At 57.0% G+C, this 20,141-nt stretch overlaps 21 non-coding genes and 6 pseudogenes across 21 annotated transcripts; all 27 read left to right on the top strand.

Annotated features, from left to right (window-relative positions):
- The first annotated feature begins 240 nt into the window (after positions 1-240).
- On the top strand, positions 241-354 carry LOC143135629 (U5 spliceosomal RNA). Its single transcript, XR_012989067.1, has one exon. It is a non-coding gene; the product is annotated as a U5 spliceosomal RNA (small nuclear RNA).
- Positions 355-497: 143 nt separating this feature from the next.
- Positions 498-688, top strand: LOC143135486 (U2 spliceosomal RNA). Its single transcript, XR_012988982.1, has one exon. It is a non-coding gene; the product is annotated as a U2 spliceosomal RNA (small nuclear RNA).
- Positions 689-1,045: 357 nt separating this feature from the next.
- On the top strand, positions 1,046-1,159 carry LOC143135628 (U5 spliceosomal RNA). The gene has a single exon (XR_012989066.1). It is a non-coding gene; the product is annotated as a U5 spliceosomal RNA (small nuclear RNA).
- A 143-nt stretch (positions 1,160-1,302) lies between these two features.
- Positions 1,303-1,465, top strand: LOC143135603 (U2 spliceosomal RNA; annotated as a pseudogene).
- Positions 1,466-1,595: 130 nt separating this feature from the next.
- On the top strand, positions 1,596-1,777 carry LOC143135518 (U2 spliceosomal RNA). Its single transcript, XR_012989011.1, has one exon. It is a non-coding gene; the product is annotated as a U2 spliceosomal RNA (small nuclear RNA).
- Positions 1,778-2,131: 354 nt separating this feature from the next.
- Positions 2,132-2,245, top strand: LOC143135627 (U5 spliceosomal RNA). Its single transcript, XR_012989065.1, has one exon. It is a non-coding gene; the product is annotated as a U5 spliceosomal RNA (small nuclear RNA).
- A 143-nt stretch (positions 2,246-2,388) lies between these two features.
- Positions 2,389-2,552, top strand: LOC143135597 (U2 spliceosomal RNA; annotated as a pseudogene).
- Positions 2,553-2,674: 122 nt separating this feature from the next.
- Positions 2,675-2,863, top strand: LOC143135535 (U2 spliceosomal RNA). Its single transcript, XR_012989026.1, has one exon. It is a non-coding gene; the product is annotated as a U2 spliceosomal RNA (small nuclear RNA).
- A 357-nt stretch (positions 2,864-3,220) lies between these two features.
- LOC143135626 (U5 spliceosomal RNA) lies at positions 3,221-3,334 on the top strand. The gene has a single exon (XR_012989064.1). It is a non-coding gene; the product is annotated as a U5 spliceosomal RNA (small nuclear RNA).
- Positions 3,335-3,477: 143 nt separating this feature from the next.
- On the top strand, positions 3,478-3,640 carry LOC143135602 (U2 spliceosomal RNA; annotated as a pseudogene).
- A 130-nt stretch (positions 3,641-3,770) lies between these two features.
- On the top strand, positions 3,771-3,952 carry LOC143135516 (U2 spliceosomal RNA). Its single transcript, XR_012989010.1, has one exon. It is a non-coding gene; the product is annotated as a U2 spliceosomal RNA (small nuclear RNA).
- A 361-nt stretch (positions 3,953-4,313) lies between these two features.
- LOC143135625 (U5 spliceosomal RNA) lies at positions 4,314-4,427 on the top strand. The gene has a single exon (XR_012989063.1). It is a non-coding gene; the product is annotated as a U5 spliceosomal RNA (small nuclear RNA).
- A 143-nt stretch (positions 4,428-4,570) lies between these two features.
- On the top strand, positions 4,571-4,734 carry LOC143135596 (U2 spliceosomal RNA; annotated as a pseudogene).
- A 122-nt stretch (positions 4,735-4,856) lies between these two features.
- Positions 4,857-5,045, top strand: LOC143135527 (U2 spliceosomal RNA). Its single transcript, XR_012989018.1, has one exon. It is a non-coding gene; the product is annotated as a U2 spliceosomal RNA (small nuclear RNA).
- Positions 5,046-5,403: 358 nt separating this feature from the next.
- On the top strand, positions 5,404-5,517 carry LOC143135624 (U5 spliceosomal RNA). The gene has a single exon (XR_012989062.1). It is a non-coding gene; the product is annotated as a U5 spliceosomal RNA (small nuclear RNA).
- Positions 5,518-5,660: 143 nt separating this feature from the next.
- On the top strand, positions 5,661-5,821 carry LOC143135608 (U2 spliceosomal RNA; annotated as a pseudogene).
- A 1,875-nt stretch (positions 5,822-7,696) lies between these two features.
- On the top strand, positions 7,697-7,888 carry LOC143135494 (U2 spliceosomal RNA). The gene has a single exon (XR_012988990.1). It is a non-coding gene; the product is annotated as a U2 spliceosomal RNA (small nuclear RNA).
- A 323-nt stretch (positions 7,889-8,211) lies between these two features.
- Positions 8,212-8,325, top strand: LOC143135623 (U5 spliceosomal RNA). Its single transcript, XR_012989061.1, has one exon. It is a non-coding gene; the product is annotated as a U5 spliceosomal RNA (small nuclear RNA).
- A 143-nt stretch (positions 8,326-8,468) lies between these two features.
- LOC143135565 (U2 spliceosomal RNA) lies at positions 8,469-8,659 on the top strand. Its single transcript, XR_012989044.1, has one exon. It is a non-coding gene; the product is annotated as a U2 spliceosomal RNA (small nuclear RNA).
- A 323-nt stretch (positions 8,660-8,982) lies between these two features.
- On the top strand, positions 8,983-9,096 carry LOC143135621 (U5 spliceosomal RNA). The gene has a single exon (XR_012989059.1). It is a non-coding gene; the product is annotated as a U5 spliceosomal RNA (small nuclear RNA).
- A 143-nt stretch (positions 9,097-9,239) lies between these two features.
- On the top strand, positions 9,240-9,430 carry LOC143135554 (U2 spliceosomal RNA). The gene has a single exon (XR_012989041.1). It is a non-coding gene; the product is annotated as a U2 spliceosomal RNA (small nuclear RNA).
- Positions 9,431-9,753: 323 nt separating this feature from the next.
- Positions 9,754-9,867, top strand: LOC143135620 (U5 spliceosomal RNA). The gene has a single exon (XR_012989058.1). It is a non-coding gene; the product is annotated as a U5 spliceosomal RNA (small nuclear RNA).
- Positions 9,868-10,010: 143 nt separating this feature from the next.
- Positions 10,011-10,201, top strand: LOC143135541 (U2 spliceosomal RNA). Its single transcript, XR_012989031.1, has one exon. It is a non-coding gene; the product is annotated as a U2 spliceosomal RNA (small nuclear RNA).
- Positions 10,202-10,524: 323 nt separating this feature from the next.
- LOC143135619 (U5 spliceosomal RNA) lies at positions 10,525-10,638 on the top strand. The gene has a single exon (XR_012989057.1). It is a non-coding gene; the product is annotated as a U5 spliceosomal RNA (small nuclear RNA).
- A 5,263-nt stretch (positions 10,639-15,901) lies between these two features.
- LOC143135496 (U2 spliceosomal RNA) lies at positions 15,902-16,102 on the top strand (annotated as a pseudogene).
- A 323-nt stretch (positions 16,103-16,425) lies between these two features.
- On the top strand, positions 16,426-16,539 carry LOC143135618 (U5 spliceosomal RNA). The gene has a single exon (XR_012989056.1). It is a non-coding gene; the product is annotated as a U5 spliceosomal RNA (small nuclear RNA).
- A 143-nt stretch (positions 16,540-16,682) lies between these two features.
- On the top strand, positions 16,683-16,873 carry LOC143135530 (U2 spliceosomal RNA). Its single transcript, XR_012989021.1, has one exon. It is a non-coding gene; the product is annotated as a U2 spliceosomal RNA (small nuclear RNA).
- The last annotated feature ends 3,268 nt before the right edge of the window (positions 16,874-20,141 follow it).

Raw genomic sequence — 20,141 nt, 5'->3', positions numbered from 1 at the left:
GACACAGCAGGAGTCCTCGCCAGGTCTTTTGGCCAACCGCGCCACCTCCCTTTTCGGCCCCTTTTGGGTTTTCCCGCCCTTTTACTCTTTTTTTTTTTTTTTTTTTTTTTTTTTTTTTTTTAATTTAAAGGGGATGTTGATACTGCCGTCTTGTTGCCACTGGGCAACGCCTTGGAGTCACCCTCATGTCCACGACCGGCGCCGTTCGTGCTCTCCGACCAGCGTGCCCTGTGGCAGCGATCGCTCGGGTTTCTCTTCATCTCGTACAAATCTTTCGCCTTTTACTAAAGATTTCCGTGGAGGGGAACTGCCCCGAGTTTACGGTATTTTTGGAAGCTCTGCTTCGGCGGAGCTGCACCTGCCTGTCCAAAGTCAAGCGTCGTGGTGTTTTGTTTAGCGGCGGCGGTCGGCTTTTGCTGGCCCCGCCTCCCCCCGTAACCATGTGAGCGCGGGGGGCGTCGCTAGAGGGGCCGCCGGACCCCGTGCAGTTGTGGGGTATCGCTTCTCGGCCTTTTGGCTAAGATCAAGTGTAGTATCTGTTCTTATCAGTTTAATATCTGATACGTCCTCTACCCGAGGACCATATATTAATCTGATTTTTGGAACAGGGAGACGGAAGAGGGGCTTGCTCCGTCCGCTCCACGCATCGACCCGGTATTGCAGCGACTCCGGGAACGGTGCAAATCCCTTTGACTGTGGAAGTAAAGAACCGACCCAGTGGAACTGACTGACTCTGATGAAATCCTCCTCGACAGACAGACAGAGAGACAGACAGACAGACAGACAGACAGACAGACAGACAGACAGACACAGCAGGAGTCCTCGCCAGGTCTTTTGGCCAACCGCGCCACCTCCCTTTTCGGCCCCTTTTGGGTTTTCCCGCCCTTTTACTCTTTTTTTTTTTTTTTTTTTTTTTTTTTTTTTTTAATTTAAAGGGGATGTTGATACTGCCGTCTTGTTGCCACTGGGCAACGCCTTGGAGTCACCCTCATGTCCACGACCGGCGCCGTTCGTGCTCTCCGACCAGCGTGCCCTGTGGCAGCGATCGCTCGGGTTTCTCTTCATCTCGTACAAATCTTTCGCCTTTTACTAAAGATTTCCGTGGAGGGGAACTGCCCCGAGTTTACGGTATTTTTGGAAGCTCTGCTTCGGCGGAGCTGCACCTGCCTGTCCAAAGTCAAGCGTCGTGGTGTTTTGTTTAGCGGCGGCGGTCGGCTTTTGCTGGCCCCGCCTCCCCCCGTAACCATGTGAGCGCGGGGGGCGTCGCTAGAGGGGCCGCCGGACCCCGTGCAGTTGTGGGGTATCGCTTCTCGGCCTTTTGGCTAAGATCAAGTGTAGCAGCCGGTTCCGAGCGATCGACCGGATTGCAATGTGCTACGCTTCCCATGTTTAAATGGGGTGGGGCTTGTCCCTGCACCCGGCGCCCTCCTCGGTATTGCAGTGCCGCCAGGGAGGGTGCCAAATCGGTGTTGTTTGTCTTTACTTTTGTTAATCCCCCTAGAGTCTGTGGACCGTGCCATTGTGGCATTGAACCACCGTCCGCCAGGGGGGCACATTCCTCCCCCGTACCTTCCCTTTCCCCTCCACTTCCCCTTTTCCCCTCTCCCGAACGAATAGAAAAAAATCTGTTCTTATCAGTTTAATATCTGATACGTCCTCTACCCGAGGACCATATATTAATCTGATTTTTGGAACAGGGAGACGGAAGAGGGGCTTGCTCCGTCCGCTCCACGCATCGACCCGGTATTGCAGCGACTCCGGGAACGGTGCAAATCCCTTTGACTGTGGAAGTAAAGAACCGACCCAGTGGAACTGACTGACTCTGATGAAATCCTCCTCGACAGACAGACAGAGAGACAGACAGACAGACAGACAGACAGACAGACAGACAGACAGACACAGCAGGAGTCCTCGCCAGGTCTTTTGGCCAACCGCGCCACCTCCCTTTTCGGCCCCTTTTGGGTTTTCCCGCCCTTTTACTCTTTTTTTTTTTTTTTTTTTTTTTTTTTTTTAATTTAAAGGGGATGTTGATACTGCCGTCTTGTTGCCACTGGGCAACGCCTTGGAGTCACCCTCATGTCCACGACCGGCGCCGTTCGTGCTCTCCGACCAGCGTGCCCTGTGGCAGCCATCGCTCGGGTTTCTCTTCATCTCGTACAAATCTTTCGCCTTTTACTAAAGATTTCCGTGGAGGGGAACTGCCCCGAGTTTACGGTATTTTTGGAAGCTCTGCTTCGGCGGAGCTGCACCTGCCTGTCCAAAGTCAAGCGTCGTGGTGTTTTGTTTAGCGGCGGCGGTCGGCTTTTGCTGGCCCCGCCTCCCCCCGTAACCATGTGAGCGCGGGGGGCGTCGCTAGAGGGGCCGCCGGACCCCGTGCAGTTGTGGGGTATCGCTTCTCGGCCTTTTGGCTAAGATCAAGTGTAGCAGCCGGTTCCGAGCGATCGACCGGATTGCAATGTGCTACGCTTCCCATGTTTAAATGGGGTGGGGCTTGTCCCTGCACCCGGCGCCCTCCTCGGTATTGCAGTGCCGCCAGGGAGGGTGCCTAATCTGTGTTGTTTGTCTTTACTTTTGTTAATCCCCCTAGAGTCTGTGGACCGTGCCATTGTGGCATTGAACCACCGTCCGCCAGGGGGGCACATTCCTCCCCCATACCTTTCCTTTCCCCTCCACTTCCCCTTTTCCCCTGTCCCAAACGAATAGAAAAAAATCTGTTCTTATCAGTTTAATATCTGATACGTCCTCTACCCGAGGACCATATATTAATCTGATTTTTGGAACAGGGAGACGGAAGAGGGGCTTGCTCCGTCCGCTCCACGCATCGACCCGGTATTGCAGCGACTCCGGGAACGGTGCAAATCCCTTTGACTGTGGAAGTAAAGAACCGACCCAGTGGAACTGACTGACTCTGATGAAATCCTCCTCGACAGACAGACAGAGAGACAGACAGACAGACAGACAGACAGACAGACAGACAGACAGACACAGCAGGAGTCCTCGCCAGGTCTTTTGGCCAACCGCGCCACCTCCCTTTTCGGCCCCTTTTGGGTTTTCCCGCCCTTTTACTCTTTTTTTTTTTTTTTTTTTTTTTTTTTTTTTTTAATTTAAAGGGGATGTTGATACTGCCGTCTTGTTGCCACTGGGCAACGCCTTGGAGTCACCCTCATGTCCACGACCGGCGCCGTTCGTGCTCTCCGACCAGCGTGCCCTGTGGCAGCCATCGCTCGGGTTTCTCTTCATCTCGTACAAATCTTTCGCCTTTTACTAAAGATTTCCGTGGAGGGGAACTGCCCCGAGTTTACGGTATTTTTGGAAGCTCTGCTTCGGCGGAGCTGCACCTGCCTGTCCAAAGTCAAGCGTCGTGGTGTTTTGTTTAGCGGCGGCGGTCGGCTTTTGCTGGCCCCGCCTCCCCCCGTAACCATGTGAGCGCGGGGGGCGTCGCTAGAGGGGCCGCCGGACCCCGTGCAGTTGTGGGGTATCGCTTCTCGGCCTTTTGGCTAAGATCAAGTGTAGCAGCCGGTTCCGAGCGATCGACCGGATTGCAATGTGCTACGCTTCCCATGTTTAAATGGGGTGGGGCTTGTCCCTGCACCCGGCGCCCTCCTCGGTATTGCAGTGCCGCCAGGGAGGGTGCCAAATCGGTGTTGTTTGTCTTTACTTTTGTTAATCCCCCTAGAGTCTGTGGACCGTGCCATTGTGGCATTGAACCACCGTCCGCCAGGGGGGCACATTCCTCCCCCGTACCTTCCCTTTCCCCTCCACTTCCCCTTTTCCCCTCTCCCGAACGAATAGAAAAAAATCTGTTCTTATCAGTTTAATATCTGATACGTCCTCTACCCGAGGACCATATATTAATCTGATTTTTGGAACAGGGAGACGGAAGAGGGGCTTGCTCCGTCCGCTCCACGCATCGACCCGGTATTGCAGCGACTCCGGGAACGGTGCAAATCCCTTTGACTGTGGAAGTAAAGAACCGACCCAGTGGAACTGACTGACTCTGATGAAATCCTCCTCGACAGACAGACAGAGAGACAGACAGACAGACAGACAGACAGACAGACAGACAGACAGACAGACACAGCAGGAGTCCTCGCCAGGTCTTTTGGCCAACCGCGCCACCTCCCTTTTCGGCCCCTTTTGGGTTTTCCCGCCCTTTTACTCTTTTTTTTTTTTTTTTTTTTTTTTTTTTTTTTTAATTTAAAGGGGATGTTGATACTGCCGTCTTGTTGCCACTGGGCAACGCCTTGGAGTCACCCTCATGTCCACGACCGGCGCCGTTCGTGCTCTCCGACCAGCGTGCCCTGTGGCAGCCATCGCTCGGGTTTCTCTTCATCTCGTACAAATCTTTCGCCTTTTACTAAAGATTTCCGTGGAGGGGAACTGCCCCGAGTTTACGGTATTTTTGGAAGCTCTGCTTCGGCGGAGCTGCACCTGCCTGTCCAAAGTCAAGCGTCGTGGTGTTTTGTTTAGCGGCGGCGGTCGGCTTTTGCTGGCCCCGCCTCCCCCCGTAACCATGTGAGCGCGGGGGGCGTCGCTAGAGGGGCCGCCGGACCCCGTGCAGTTGTGGGGTATCGCTTCTCGGCCTTTTGGCTAAGATCAAGTGTAGCAGCCGGTTCCGAGCGATCGACCGGATTGCAATGTGCTACGCTTCCCATGTTTAAATGGGGTGGGGCTTGTCCCTGCACCCGGCGCCCTCCTCGGTATTGCAGTGCCGCCAGGGAGGGTGCCTAATCTGTGTTGTTTGTCTTTACTTTTGTTAATCCCCCTAGAGTCTGTGGACCGTGCCATTGTGGCATTGAACCACCGTCCGCCAGGGGGGCACATTCCTCCCCCATACCTTTCCTTTCCCCTCCACTTCCCCTTTTCCCCTGTCCCAAACGAATAGAAAAAAATCTGTTCTTATCAGTTTAATATCTGATACGTCCTCTACCCGAGGACCATATATTAATCTGATTTTTGGAACAGGGAGACGGAAGAGGGGCTTGCTCCGTCCACTCCACGCATCGACCCGGTATTGCAGCGACTCCGGGAACGGTGCAAATCCCTTTGACTGTGGAAGTAAAGAACCGACCCAGTGGAACTGACTGACTCTGATGAAATCCTCCTCGACAGACAGACAGAGAGACAGACAGACAGACAGACAGACAGACAGACAGACAGACAGACACAGCAGGAGTCCTCGCCAGGTCTTTTGGCCAACCGCGCCACCTCCCTTTTTGGCCCCTTTTGGGTTTTCCCGCCCTTTTGCTTTTTTTTTTTTTTTTTTTTTTTTTTTTTTTTTTTTAATTTAAAGGGGATGTTGATACTGCCGTCTTGTTGCCACTGGGCAACGCCTTGGAGTCACCCTCATGTCCACGACCGGCGCCGTTCGTGCTCTCCGACCAGCGTGCCCTGTGGCAGCCATCGCTCGGGTTTCTCTTCATCTCGTACAAATCTTTCGCCTTTTACTAAAGATTTCCGTGGAGGGGAACTGCCCCGAGTTTACGGTATTTTTGGAAGCTCTGCTTCGGCGGAGCTGCACCTGCCTGTCCAAAGTCAAGCGTCGTGGTGTTTTGTTTAGCGGCGGCGGTCGGCTTTTGCTGGCCCCGCCTCCCCCCGTAACCATGTGAGCGCGGGGGGCGTCGCTAGAGGGGCCGCCGGACCCCGTGCAGTTGTGGGGTATCGCTTCTCGGCCTTTTGGCTAAGATCAAGTGTAGCAGCCGGTTCCGAGCGATCGACCGGATTGCATTGTGCTACACTTCCCATGTTTAAATGGGGTGGGGCTTGTCCCTGCACCCGGAGCCCTCCTCGGTATTGCAGTGCCGCCAGGGAGGGAGCCAAATCTGTGTTGTTTGTCTTTATTTTTGTTAATCCCCCTAGAGTCTGTGGACCGTGCCATTGTGGCATTGAACCACCGTCCGCCAGGGGGGCACATTCCTCCCCCATACCTTTCCTTTCCCCTCCACTTCCCCTTTTCCCCTGTCCCAAACGAATAGAAAAAAATCTGTTCTTATCAGAGGATTACCTGAGACAGCGATGGCGGGAGATCCGGTGGAGACGTGGTCGGGGATCCCCAGATTTGGAATAAGGTTCCTGGTTCCGGCGGACAAGGCGGAGGTGCTTACTCGGGAGTTCTTTGGAGTGGCGATGGTGAAGGAGCATCTGCAGTCATCGGATAAGGAGGTCTTGTGTCTGCAGGAGGCGGTGCATGGGACGTGCTTCGACGTCACCTTTCGGACGGCGGAGGATATGGAGCGGGCGTGTCGGTTGTTTCGCCCGGCGGGTTTGCCGGCGGCGCTGACGGGAGTTCGGGCGGTGCAGTGGAATGCTCTCTCCACGGTCGTGGTGCAGGTTTTTAACCCCCACGTCCGGGAGGAGGATGTGCGGTGTTTCCTGGGGCGGTACTGTGCGGCGATGACGGCTCCGGAGCGGATCTTGGACGTGAACGGCTTCTGGACGGGGAAGTGGAGGTTTCGCGTGAAGTTTCGGATGTCGGAGGACGGGGCTCGTCAGCTGCGGCCTCCCTTCGCTTTCTCGCTGGGTCCGGATCGTGGGAGGATTTTCCTACCTGACTTACCGAGTGAGTGCTGGGGTTGTGGGGGTTTGGGGCATTTGCGGAGTCAGTGTGTGGTGAAGTCATGTTTGCGCTGTGGGGTGGTGGGGCATTTGGTTAGAGACTGTAAAGAAGTGAGGGCTTGTGTTTTGTGTGGGGCGATTGACCATCTGTTTGCTGAGTGTCCTAAGCGGGCAAGTTACGCTGGTGTGGTGGCTGGGCGGCCGGTAGGCATCTGGCGTTCCGCTGCTGTGGGGACTTCGGCTCCTGCTGCGGGGGCTCCCTTGGTGCCTGCTGTGGTGAGGACGGTGCCTGCTGGGGAGCCGGTGTCGGGAGCGAGTGGAGCAAAGGTGCCTGCAGCGTCTGTTGGTGGTCCGGGAGCCGTGCGGCGGGGTAGCCAAGATGGCCGCTTGGCGGCTACGGCTACGGCTAAGCCGCATGGTCCTCAAGATGGCCGCCAGGTGACTGGTGCTGGAGAGAGGAGTGGGGGAGACTGGGCGGAGGCTTCCGCCTCCCAGGAAGCTGAGATGGCAGTGTGTGCGGCGATGACGTCGGGGGCGGTGAAGCGCCCTCTGCTGGATGGGAGTGAAGGTGGCTCGCCGGGGACTCCGGTCCGCAGGTGCAAGGGTGCGGGCAGTGTCCCCGTCTCCAACAGGTATGGGGCCCTGCAGGAGGAGGATGGTGGTGCTTGGTCGATGGTGACGGAGGTGGCGCAGTCTAGTGGCGAGGAGGAGTCGGACGGGTCGACGGGCTCTGTGCGGGAGGGGGTTCCTTCCCCTTCCCCCCCTTCTTCGGGAGGCTTGCTTGGGTGGGATGAGGGCAATTTGAAGAGGACTACGGGGATGGCGGACTGATTGAGTTGTATGTTGTATGCTGTGTTGGGATGTTGCTGTTTGCTGTTGCTTGGAGTGGGTGCTTTGGGTAATGGGGTTTTGTGCTGTTGTACTGTGTTGATCTGTTTTTGTTCTGGCGCCCCTTGGTGGGTGGTGTGGGGAAGTGCATGTTTGGTTGTGTTGGGGAGGATTAAAGATGGAGTCGGGGATGGGGTTATCTGATGTGGGATGTCATGTGTGTACGTCATGTCTGTAGGTAAATGGTGTGTTTAGGGTGTCTTGGTGGTGGGTAGTCTAATTATGTCTGATGTGGACTCTGTATATTGTTTGGATATTTTTTGATTTGAAATAAAACGAATATAAAAAAAAATCTGTTCTTATCAGTTTAATATCTGATACGTCCTCTACCCGAGGACCATATATTAATCTGATTTTTGGAACAGGGAGACGGAAGAGGGGCTTGCTCCGTCCGCTCCACGCATCGACCCGGTATTGCAGTGACTCCGGGAACGGTGCACATCCCTTTGACTGTGGAAGTAAAGAACCGACCCAGTGGAACTGACTGACTCTGATGAAATCCTCCTCGACAGACAGACAGACAGACAGACAGACAGACACAGCAGGAGTCCTCGCCAGGTCTTTTGGCCAACCGCGCCACCTCCCTTTTCGGCCCCTTTTGGGTTTTCCCGCCCTTTTACTCTTTTTTTTTTTTTTTTTTTTTTTTTTAAATTTAAAGGGGATGTTGATACTGCCGTCTTGTTGCCACTGGGCAACGCCTTGGAGTCACCCTCATGTCCACGACCGGCGCCGTTCGTGCTCTCCGACCAGCGTGCCCTGTGGCAGCCATCGCTCGGGTTTCTCTTCATCTCGTACAAATCTTTCGCCTTTTACTAAAGATTTCCGTGGAGGGGAACTGCCCCGAGTTTACGGTATTTTTGGAAGCTCTGCTTCGGCGGAGCTGCACCTGCCTGTCCAAAGTCAAGCGTCGTGGTGTTTTGTTTAGCGGCGGCGGTCGGCTTTTGCTGGCCCCGCCTCCCCCCGTAACCATGTGAGCGCGGGGGGCGTCGCTAGAGGGGCCGCCGGACCCCGTGCAGTTGTGGGGTATCGCTTCTCGGCCTTTTGGCTAAGATCAAGTGTAGTATCTGTTCTTATCAGTTTAATATCTGATACGTCCTCTACCCGAGGACCATATATTAATCTGATTTTTGGAACAGGGAGACGGAAGAGGGGCTTGCTCCGTCCGCTCCACGCATCGACCCGGTATTGCAGTGACTCCGGGAACGGTGCACATCCCTTTGACTGTGGAAGTAAAGAACCGACCCAGTGGAACTGACTGACTCTGATGAAATCCTCCTCGACAGACAGACAGACAGACAGACAGACAGACACAGCAGGAGTCCTCGCCAGGTCTTTTGGCCAACCGCGCCACCTCCCTTTTCGGCCCCTTTTGGGTTTTCCCGCCCTTTTACTCTTTTTTTTTTTTTTTTTTTTTTTTTTAAATTTAAAGGGGATGTTGATACTGCCGTCTTGTTGCCACTGGGCAACGCCTTGGAGTCACCCTCATGTCCACGACCGGCGCCGTTCGTGCTCTCCGACCAGCGTGCCCTGTGGCAGCCATCGCTCGGGTTTCTCTTCATCTCGTACAAATCTTTCGCCTTTTACTAAAGATTTCCGTGGAGGGGAACTGCCCCGAGTTTACGGTATTTTTGGAAGCTCTGCTTCGGCGGAGCTGCACCTGCCTGTCCAAAGTCAAGCGTCGTGGTGTTTTGTTTAGCGGCGGCGGTCGGCTTTTGCTGGCCCCGCCTCCCCCCGTAACCATGTGAGCGCGGGGGGCGTCGCTAGAGGGGCCGCCGGACCCCGTGCAGTTGTGGGGTATCGCTTCTCGGCCTTTTGGCTAAGATCAAGTGTAGTATCTGTTCTTATCAGTTTAATATCTGATACGTCCTCTACCCGAGGACCATATATTAATCTGATTTTTGGAACAGGGAGACGGAAGAGGGGCTTGCTCCGTCCGCTCCACGCATCGACCCGGTATTGCAGTGACTCCGGGAACGGTGCACATCCCTTTGACTGTGGAAGTAAAGAACCGACCCAGTGGAACTGACTGACTCTGATGAAATCCTCCTCGACAGACAGACAGACAGACAGACAGACAGACACAGCAGGAGTCCTCGCCAGGTCTTTTGGCCAACCGCGCCACCTCCCTTTTCGGCCCCTTTTGGGTTTTCCCGCCCTTTTACTCTTTTTTTTTTTTTTTTTTTTTTTTTTAAATTTAAAGGGGATGTTGATACTGCCGTCTTGTTGCCACTGGGCAACGCCTTGGAGTCACCCTCATGTCCACGACCGGCGCCGTTCGTGCTCTCCGACCAGCGTGCCCTGTGGCAGCCATCGCTCGGGTTTCTCTTCATCTCGTACAAATCTTTCGCCTTTTACTAAAGATTTCCGTGGAGGGGAACTGCCCCGAGTTTACGGTATTTTTGGAAGCTCTGCTTCGGCGGAGCTGCACCTGCCTGTCCAAAGTCAAGCGTCGTGGTGTTTTGTTTAGCGGCGGCGGTCGGCTTTTGCTGGCCCCGCCTCCCCCCGTAACCATGTGAGCGCGGGGGGCGTCGCTAGAGGGGCCGCCGGACCCCGTGCAGTTGTGGGGTATCGCTTCTCGGCCTTTTGGCTAAGATCAAGTGTAGTATCTGTTCTTATCAGTTTAATATCTGATACGTCCTCTACCCGAGGACCATATATTAATCTGATTTTTGGAACAGGGAGACGGAAGAGGGGCTTGCTCCGTCCGCTCCACGCATCGACCCGGTATTGCAGTGACTCCGGGAACGGTGCACATCCCTTTGACTGTGGAAGTAAAGAACCGACCCAGTGGAACTGACTGACTCTGATGAAATCCTCCTCGACAGACAGACAGACAGACAGACAGACAGACACAGCAGGAGTCCTCGCCAGGTCTTTTGGCCAACCGCGCCACCTCCCTTTTCGGCCCCTTTTGGGTTTTCCCGCCCTTTTACTCTTTTTTTTTTTTTTTTTTTTTTTTTTAAATTTAAAGGGGATGTTGATACTGCCGTCTTGTTGCCACTGGGCAACGCCTTGGAGTCACCCTCATGTCCACGACCGGCGCCGTTCGTGCTCTCCGACCAGCGTGCCCTGTGGCAGCCATCGCTCGGGTTTCTCTTCATCTCGTACAAATCTTTCGCCTTTTACTAAAGATTTCCGTGGAGGGGAACTGCCCCGAGTTTACGGTATTTTTGGAAGCTCTGCTTCGGCGGAGCTGCACCTGCCTGTCCAAAGTCAAGCGTCGTGGTGTTTTGTTTAGCGGCGGCGGTCGGCTTTTGCTGGCCCCGCCTCCCCCCGTAACCATGTGAGCGCGGGGGGCGTCGCTAGAGGGGCCGCCGGACCCCGTGCAGTTGTGGGGTATCGCTTCTCGGCCTTTTGGCTAAGATCAAGTGTAGCAGCTCGCGCACGCGATTTTGAAGGCGATGACGTCGTTGGACGAGACTGTGCCGGCCACTGGGGTGCGGCTGAGATATTCTGTTCGGATTATACTGGGTTCCAGAGCGGAGGTTCGGGAGAGGGTGCACCTGGGATTTCTCATGGACGACATTTTGGACAAGGTTTTTGGTTTTGGTGAGTCCGCGTTATTTTGTGTTCAGGATTTTGCACGGGCTGGGTTTTTTGATGTCACCTTTTTTTCGGCGGCTAGTTGCCACAAGTTTTTCACAGACTTTTTGAAGGCGAAAGATAATCCTGTTTTGGCTGGCCTTACGGCAATTCCTTTGTTTGATAGCGACAATGTTTTAATCACGGTGCACATGTATAACCCTTGGGTGGACACGGAGGAGATATCTCTTTTTTTGGGCCGTTTTTGTTCATCTGTTCGCGGGGGTACGAAGGTGCTCAACTCCTGGGGGGTCTGGAATGGAAAACGCCGTTTTTTTGTGCGTTTCAAGAGGGACGTGGAGGGGAAGCCTGTTTATCCCCCGGGCAGCTTCCAGATCGGGCCCAACCGGGGCTTTTTGTTTTTCGCCGATATGCCGCAGCAGTGCCATAGGTGTGGGGGCCTGGGGCACACGAAGGCTGACTGTTTGGGGTTGGTGTGCCGTGCCTGCGGTGGTATCGGCCACGGACCGGCCGAGTGCAGGGTGCCGAAAACGTGTAGCCTGTGTGGGGCCGGTGAACACCTTTACCGGGATTGCCCAGGGAGGAGAAAGTCATTTGCTGAGGTGGCGAGGGCCAGCGCTAGCTCCGGGCTAGCTCCCGGGCCGCATGGCTTGGGGGCTACCGCTAGCTCGGGGCTAGCTCCTGGGCCGCATGGCCTGGGGCGTTCGGCGGAGCACCATCCGGTGGCTGGAGGGGGTCCTGCAGCTGTGGAGGAGCTTCCGGGTCCAGGGTCGGCGCGTTGTCTCCCCCTGGTGGCGTCGGAGGCCGGGGATCCGGCTGACTTGAGTGTTCCGGGGGTTCCAGGCGCCTACAGGCTGTGTCATCTGGAGGAGGCGGCGATGCTGCTATCAACGCAGGACCTGCTCTCTCCGCCTGACTTGTCGTCCCCTGAGTCGGGGGATGACGGTTCCGAGGGTGCGGAGGGGATGGAGGAGGACCGAGGTGGTGCCAAGCGTGTGGCTTCCGAGGAGGAGTGGAGCGTCCAGCCAAAGCGGTCGAGGAGCAAAAAGAGCCGGGCGACTCGTCCTCCCCCGGTGGAGGTGCTCGACACGTCCGACGAGCAGGAGGAGCAGGCCATGAGGTCGGTGGAGGGAGTTTTGGGCCAGGACGTGGCTCAGAGCGTGGTGGAGTCGGTGGACGCGGTGGCCGTGGACAGGACCCTCGTGTGGTCACATTCGGATGTCGAGGACGATGGTGGTGGGGTGAGTGGTGCAGCGACAGCTGTCATGGGTACTGGGACTGAGGGTGTGGGTGGGGGGGGAGGGGGGGGGGGTCAGTTGCCGACATCGAGGAGTGGGAGTTGGGTGCCGAGGGACTGGACGGGGGGTGGTGAGGGGTGAGTTTTGGGCTCTACTTTTATTGTTTCATATGTCTGTGGGGTTTAAGTTTTGTTCATTGAATGTACGGGGGATGAGGGATGGGGGGAAGAGGGGTTCTGTGTTTGCTTTTTTGGGGACTTTGGGGTTTGATGTGTGTTTTGTTCAGGAGTGTCATTTAAGGGATGAGGGGGATGTGCGGGTTTTTCAGGGGGGGTGGAGGTGGGGGCCATCTGTGTGGGGGGTGGGGGGGGCTCACGCAGATGGGGTGGGGATTCTTTTTGGTTCTGGGGATTTTGAGTTGGAATCAGTGGTGGGGGTGGTTCCGGGTAGGGTGTTATGTGTTGATGTCAGGGTGAGGGGTTTGGATTTACGTTTAATATGTGTATATGCTCCTAGTGTGAGAGGGGAGAGGGTGGGTTTTTTTGAGGGTTTGGTTCCTTTGTTTTTATGTAACCGGGTGGTGGTGGCGGGTGGGGATTTTAATGTTTGTTTGGAGAGGAGGTCGGGGGGGAGTTTGGAGTTGGGACGGGTGTGTGGGGATCTGGGGCTGCAGGACGCCTTCAAGACGGCCGGGGTGGGTGGGGGTGGGGGAACGTGGAGGAATGCGCAGGGGGCGGAGTCTCGCCTGGACTACCTCTTCTTCCCGCGTGGGGTGGCCCTGGCAGACTTTCGGGTCACGCCGACATGGTGTTCAGACCACTGTGTGGTTTCGGTGAGAGCTGACTTGGGGGGGCTGGCCCGGGTTCGGCCTCGGTGGAGGTTTCCCAACGGGTTGCTGAAGGAGGAGGGGTTTAAGGTTGGGTGTGGGGATTTGTTGGGGACACTGAGGGCGGGCAGGGCTGGGTTCCCATCTTGGGCTGTCTGGTGGGAGGCACTGAAGGTGGAGGTGGCAGCCTTTTGTCAGTCCTGGGTGGCTAGGGGCAACAGGGACCGGAAGCGCCGCATGGGGGAGGTTTCCCGGGAACTGGAGGCTTTGTGGCCGAGGTTGCAGGGGGGCAGCTTGGTGGTGGTAGAGAGGGTGGAGGAGCTCAAGCGGGAGATGGGGTCCTTTTTTGAGGCCCAGGCCAGGCGGCTGGAACTGGAGGCCCGGGTGGCTGCTTGGGATGACGAGAAGCCCTCTCGTTATTTCTTACAGTCGGCCCGGGCTAGGCAGAAAAGGGTGGCTATGCTGGGGTTGGAGGGTAGGGGGGGATTAGTGACTGGCGCCTCCGACATGGCTGAAGTGGCGGCGGATTTTTATGAGGAGCTCTTTTCTGTGAGGCCAGGGTCTGGGGAGTTGGCGGAGGCATTTCTGGGTAGCCTGGAGGGGAGGATGGGGGTCGCTGAACGGGCAGGTTTGGAGGGGCCCCTCTCGTTGGGGGAACTGACGGCGGCTCTTAAAAGCATGGCCGCTGATAAGTCCCCTGGGTTGGACGGGCTGACCCTGGAGTTCTATCGGGCTTTCTGGGGTATCTTGGGTCCTGGGTTGGAGAGGGTGTTGGGGGAGAGTGAGCGGGAGGGCTCTCTGCCCTTTTCGATGAGGTCTGGACTAGTAACCCTCCTGTTTAAGAAGGGGGAGTCGACGAGGCTGGCCAACTGGAGGCCAATCACTCTCCTGGCTGTAGATTACAAGATCGCTGCGAAGGCCTTGGCCTTGAGGCTGAGGAGAGTGATGGCCTCCGTAATTGGTGAGGACCAGACCTGTGGTGTAGGTGGGAGGAGTTGTGCGCTGAATCTCGCCCTGCTCCGTGACGTAATCGCGTGGTCAGAGCAGAGGGCGTTGCCGTTGGCCCTGCTGAGTGTGGACCAGGAGAAGGCGTTCGATCGGGTCAGTCACCGATTCCTTCTCCTGGTCCTGGAACGCATGGGCTTTGGTCCTGGGTTTTTGCGGTGGCTCCGGCTGCTCTATAGGGGGGCTGGGAGCAGGGTGGCTGTTAACGGCGTTATGTCTCGCCTGTTCCCCCAGGCTGGGGGGGTGCGGCAGGGGTGTCCCCTTTCGCCCCTATTGTATGTGATGTACCTGGAGCCACTGGCGGCCTTTTTACGTCGGGATCCGAGAGTGAGGGGGGTCCACATGCCGGGAGGGGGGGGAGAGGAGGTTAAGGTGGCCCTTTATGCGGACGACACCACCCTTCTCCTGACCTCTGAGGGTGGGTTGCGCAGGGCAGATGAGGTCTTAGATCTCTTCTGCAGGGCGACTGGGGCACGGGTGAATAGGGATAAGTCTGGGGTTATGTTTTTTGGGAGTTGGGCGGGTAGGACGGATGTCCCGGGGGGGTTTTCAGTGTCTCAAGAGGGGTTGAAGGTGTTGGGGGTTTGGTTTGGGAGGGGGGACAATGCGGCCAGGAATTGGGCACTGGTGTTCCAGAAGGTGAGGGAGCGGCTGGCCAGGTGGAAATCCAGGTACTTGTCTCTGTCGGGGAGAGTGGCTGCGGTACAGGCAGACGTCCTGCCGCTGATTAATCATTTGGCGCTGGTTTACCCTTTGCCTTTTCTTTGGGGTCGCAGGTTGGAGAGGGAGGTTTTTTCTTTTGTTTGGAGGGGGAAGGCCGAGTGGGTGGCGCGGGAATTGATGTACAGGGAGGTGGGGAGGGGCGGTCGGGGTGTTGCGTGTGTCCCCGTGAAAGCCCTGTCTATGTTTACTGCTTTTCAGTGTCGCTTGGCTGTGGGGGACTTCCGGCACAAGGCGGTGCGGTGGGCGAGGTTTTGGTTGGGCTTCTCGGTGAGACATCTCCGGCCCATGACCTCGGCTGAGCCCTGGTCGTGGGAGGGGCCTGACCATTACCTGAGGGTGGCCGAGCTGTTGAAGGGGAATGGATGGGCGTTGGAGGGTAGGGGTGTGTTGGAGCATCGGACGCTTTACAGGGGGTTGATGGAGAGACGGTGGAGTGAGGCTGCTGAGCGGGAGGTGGTGCAGAGGGGGGTGGACTGGCAGGCTATTCAGCCTCCTGTTCTCAGGGGTGAAGGGAGAGACATCAACTGGCTGTCTGCTCTGGATCGGTTGCCGGTGAGGGAGCGCCTCCACCGGCATGGGGTTGGCCGTACTTCTCTGTGTGCTGTGGGGTGTGGGAGGGAGGAGACTGTTGACCATGTGTTTTGGTCTTGTCCAGGTGCCAGGGGGACTTGGAGGTTGGTGGAACAGTGGTGGTGTGGGTGGGCGGGGCTTTCACTCACAGCAGACCTGGTTTTGAAGGGGCGGGGTTTGGGGGGATTGAGGGTGGGTAAGAGGGTGGCTTTGTGGGTTTTGATTTCATTTGTTAAGTTGGCTTTGTGGGAATGGCGGGGAAGGTGCATCAAGAAGAAGCTGCCTGCTTTTGCTTCTAATGTAATTTTTTCTTGGTTTTTGGGTAAAGTGAGAAGGCATGTGCAGGAGTTTTTGACTGTGCATGGGGCTGATGAGACAAGGGTGGTTTGGGGTGGGTTGCCGAGGGTGGGGGTGGGTTAACAGGGGTATGATGGGATTGTTTTATGTGTGATATCATGTGTGTACATAATGTAAATATGTAAATAGTGTATATAGGGTGTCTTGGTGGTGGGTAGTCTAATTAAGTCTGATGTGGACTCTGTATGTTTGTTTGATCTTTTTTGATTTTGAATAAAAACGAATATAAAAAAAAAAAAAAAAATCTGTTCTTATCAGTTTAATATCTGATACGTCCTCTACCCGAGGACCATATATTAATCTGATTTTTGGAACAGGGAGACGGAAGAGGGGCTTGCTCCGTCCGCTCCACGCATCGACCCGGTATTGCAGTGACTCCGGGAACGGTGCACATCCCTTTGACTGTGGAAGTAAAGAACCGACCCAGTGGAACTGACTGACTCTGATGAAATCCTCCTCGACAGACAGACAGACAGACAGACAGACAGACACAGCAGGAGTCCTCGCCAGGTCTTTTGGCCAACCGCGCCACCTCCCTTTTCGGCCCCTTTTGGGTTTTCCCGCCCTTTTACTCTTTTTTTTTTTTTTTTTTTTTTTTTTAAATTTAAAGGGGATGTTGATACTGCCGTCTTGTTGCCACTGGGCAACGCCTTGGAGTCACCCTCATGTCCACGACCGGCGCCGTTCGTGCTCTCCGACCAGCGTGCCCTGTGGCAGCCATCGCTCGGGTTTCTCTTCATCTCGTACAAATCTTTCGCCTTTTACTAAAGATTTCCGTGGAGGGGAACTGCCCCGAGTTTACGGTATTTTTGGAAGCTCTGCTTCGGCGGAGCTGCACCTGCCTGTCCAAAGTCAAGCGTCGTGGTGTTTTGTTTAGCGGCGGCGGTCGGCTTTTGCTGGCCCCGCCTCCCCCCGTAACCATGTGAGCGCGGGGGGCGTCGCTAGAGGGGCCGCCGGACCCCGTGCAGTTGTGGGGTATCGCTTCTCGGCCTTTTGGCTAAGATCAAGTGTAGTATCTGTTCTTATCAGTTTAATATCTGATACGTCCTCTACCCGAGGACCATATATTAATCTGATTTTTGGAACAGGGAGACGGAAGAGGGGCTTGCTCCGTCCGCTCCACGCATCGACCCGGTATTGCAGTGACTCCGGGAACGGTGCACATCCCTTTGACTGTGGAAGTAAAGAACCGACCCAGTGGAACTGACTGACTCTGATGAAATCCTCCTCGACAGACAGACAGACAGACAGACAGACAGACACAGCAGGAGTCCTCGCCAGGTCTTTTGGCCAACCGCGCCACCTCCCTTTTCGGCCCCTTTTGGGTTTTCCCGCCCTTTTACTCAAGCGTCAAGCGTCGTGGTGTTTTGTTTAGCGGCGGCGGTCGGCTTTTGCTGGCCCCGCCTCCCCCCGTAACCATGTGAGCGCGGGGGGCGTCGCTAGAGGGGCCGCCGGACCCCGTGCAGTTGTGGGGTATCGCTTCTCGGCCTTTTGGCTAAGATCAAGTATGGTTGCAGGAGAAGGCGAACGCTTGACGGCCCACAAGGCGCGTCTTAGAAACTCGGTCAGAGTGGAGTTGGTCGGTGGCGTTGCGGCGGTGGACCGGCAGCGTTTTGGGAGGGAGTATTTCGTGGAGCACATTCTGAAGGGTGTCTTCGCTTTGGAGCCGGCGGGGGTTTTCTGCCTCCAGGACTGCCCCAGCCAGGGATTTCTGGACTTGTCGTTCTTTGAGCTGCGGGCCTGCGTGGATTTCGTGCGGAGGTGGGGGACGGTGGAGGATCGCTCGCTCCTGGAGCCCTTCAGGATGACACCGCTCTACCTCCAGGAGTTTGTCCCCCTGGAGATCCACATTTATAACCCCTTCGTTCCGGACTCTGATGTCGTCCAGTTCCTGAGGCGGTACGTGGCGGATGTACGTGGAGGGACGTGGATCCGGGATCGCTTCGGGATCTGGACCGGGCGGCGGCGCTTCACGGTCCGGTTGAAGGGGGACCCGGGGAAGCCTGGAGGTTTCCTGCACCCCCCGGGGTCCTTCTCCATCGGGCCGGATCGGGGGTTTCTGTCCTACCCGGGTCAGCCCCTGTACTGCCGGCGGTGTGGGGGACTGGGCCATGAGAAGGCGGCCTGTCTGGGGACTCGGTGCCGTTTTTGCGGTGGGGAGCATGCCACGGCCTCCTGCTCCCAGCCGAAGTCCTGCTCTCTGTGTGGCGTGGTGGGGCACCTTTTCCGTGGGTGCCCGAGGAGGGGAGAGTCGTCCTACGCGGAGGTGCTTCGGCTGGGGGACGGCCAGCGTCCGTCGACGTCGACTGCGTTGGAGGAGGTGGCCGACGCGGAGCTGGCTGCTATTTCGACGCCGTGTCGGGAGCAGCAGGCTGGGGCTCCAAGCGATTCCCAGCTTGTTGCGGCCCTAGCACATGGCGAGGACGAGCTAGCCGGGGGAGCTAGCGACGGTCGGCTAGTTCCTGTGGCTGTGGCTGGCCAGCGCCCTGCGGAGGATGGGAGTGGTACTGCGCCGGCCGATGGTGCGTCTGGGGGGGGTCCCTCTGGTGGCCTGGAGGCGGCGGTGCGCGGATCGAAGAGGGCCTCTTACTCTCAGGTGTACCAGCAGGCAGGACTGGATTTTTCCGAGGACTCGACTGACTCGTCGTCACAGATGGAGGTTTCTGGCGTGATGCGGTCAGGCAAGAGGGTCCACGCACGATCAGAGGATGAGGCGAGTGGGCCGCGGAAGGTGGTGGCGCGTCCGCCGCGGGGCGGTGGGAAGACGGGGTCGGTGGAGTTGCTGGAGGGGGAGCTTTCTTCACCCTCCGTGGGCACGGACTCCTCGTCTGGGGAGCCTCCTAGTGGGGAGGAGAACAATTCCTTGGAGTGGGAGAACAAGTCAGTGGATTTGGCCCCTTCGGAGGAGGACGACGATAGTCGGTCGCTGGTCTTCTCGGCGGAGGCGGTGCATACTTCCAACCGCTTCGGAGCCCTGCAGTCCGATCCCGGGGGGGCTGGAGGTGAAGGTCAGTTTGATGGGTCTTGACTGTGGGTTTGTGCTGGTGTGGACTTTTGGGTGTGTGGGTGGTTTGTATGTGTTGGGTGGGGGTGGGTATGGAGGGCGTGCAGGGTTTGGGTTTGTTTGGTGGGTGGGTTTCTTGTCTGTGGGGTTGACTGTGTTTTTTTCTTAGTGGGTGGGATGAGTGGGTTGCGCGTTCAGTCCCTGAATGTCAGGGGCCTGCGGATGCCTGTCCGGCGCAGGGCTTTTTTTATGTCTGTGCGGGACTGGGATTTTGACATTTTGTTTTTGCAAGAGGTGCATGTGGGTCGGGGGGTGGATGACTTGCGCCTCCAGCGGGAGTGGGTCCGGGGGCCCTCTGTGTGGGGGGGTGGGCATGTCTTTGCCGATGGCGTGGGCATTCTTTTTCGGGGGTGGGCTTTTGTTTTAGGGGCTGTGTGGGTGGTGGTGCCGGGCAGGGTTTTATGTGTGGATGTTTGTTGGAGGGGGATTGATTTACGTCTGATTAATGTATATGCTCCGAGCGTCCGGGGTGAGAGGCGGGGTTTTCTGGAGCCTCTGGAGGCCCTGATTTATACGAACCGGGTGGTCATTCTGGGGGGGGATTTCAACGTCGACTTGGGGAAGTCTCCCAACTGCGATCTGGGGCGGCTGGTTGCAGGGTTGGCGTTGAGGGATGTGCTAGGGCCGGCGGCTGGCAGGCCCCCGGTGGCGACCTGGTCAAATTCCAGGGGCGCGTCTTCGCGCCTTGACTACTTGTTCCTGCCGGCGACGGTAGGGGTTGAGTCGGTGGTGGTCCAGCCTGTTTGGCTGTCGGACCACTGCCTTATTGGGGCCCGGGTGGTGTTGGGGGAGGGCAGGAGGGAGCCGGGGCAGTGGCGGCTGAACGTCTCCCTTTTGGAGGACCCCGACTTCTGTGAGGCGGTTCGCGGCTTGTACCCTGGGTGGAAGAGTCTGCGGCCTCTCTTTGGGTCTTGGGGTGAGTGGTGGGAAGGGGTTAAGGTGCGTCTCGCCACCTTTTGTAAGTGGTGGGGTAGGGATCGGGCGGCCCGCAGGCGGGAGGCGGTGGCCTCGTGGTCTGCTGAGCTCCGGCACTTGTGGCGGAGTGGGGCAGGTCGGTCGGGGCAGGGGGTGGAGCGGGCGGTAGTTCTGCAGGGCCTCCTGAGGGAGCACTATCTCGGCGAGGCGAGGGCGTTCCTCGTGTCAGCCGGGATTCGGGCTGGTCGGGCCGATGAGTCGCCGTCTAAGGCTTTCTTTGCGGCGGCTCGTCATCGGCAGCGGCAGAGTAGCCTGGATGAGTTACGGGGGCAGGCTGGGCCGGTGACGGACCCGGTGGATGTGCTGGAGGGGGCAAGGGCCTTCTATGAAGGGCTGTTCCGGGGCCGGTTATCAGATGAGGGGGAGGCGGGGGGTTTCCTCGCCTCCCTCTCGGCTT

Source organism: Alosa pseudoharengus, unplaced genomic scaffold (assembly GCF_046254945.1).
Source record: "Alosa pseudoharengus isolate Yale_2024_CS ecotype anadromous, Long Island Sound unplaced genomic scaffold, YU_APseudo_1.1 YU_APseudo_1.1_scf_2, whole genome shotgun sequence".
NCBI classification, from domain to species: Eukaryota; Metazoa; Chordata; class Actinopteri; order Clupeiformes; family Clupeidae; genus Alosa; species Alosa pseudoharengus.
Note: the sequence above shows the minus strand (reverse complement) of the source record. Positions and strands in the feature narration are given on the sequence as shown.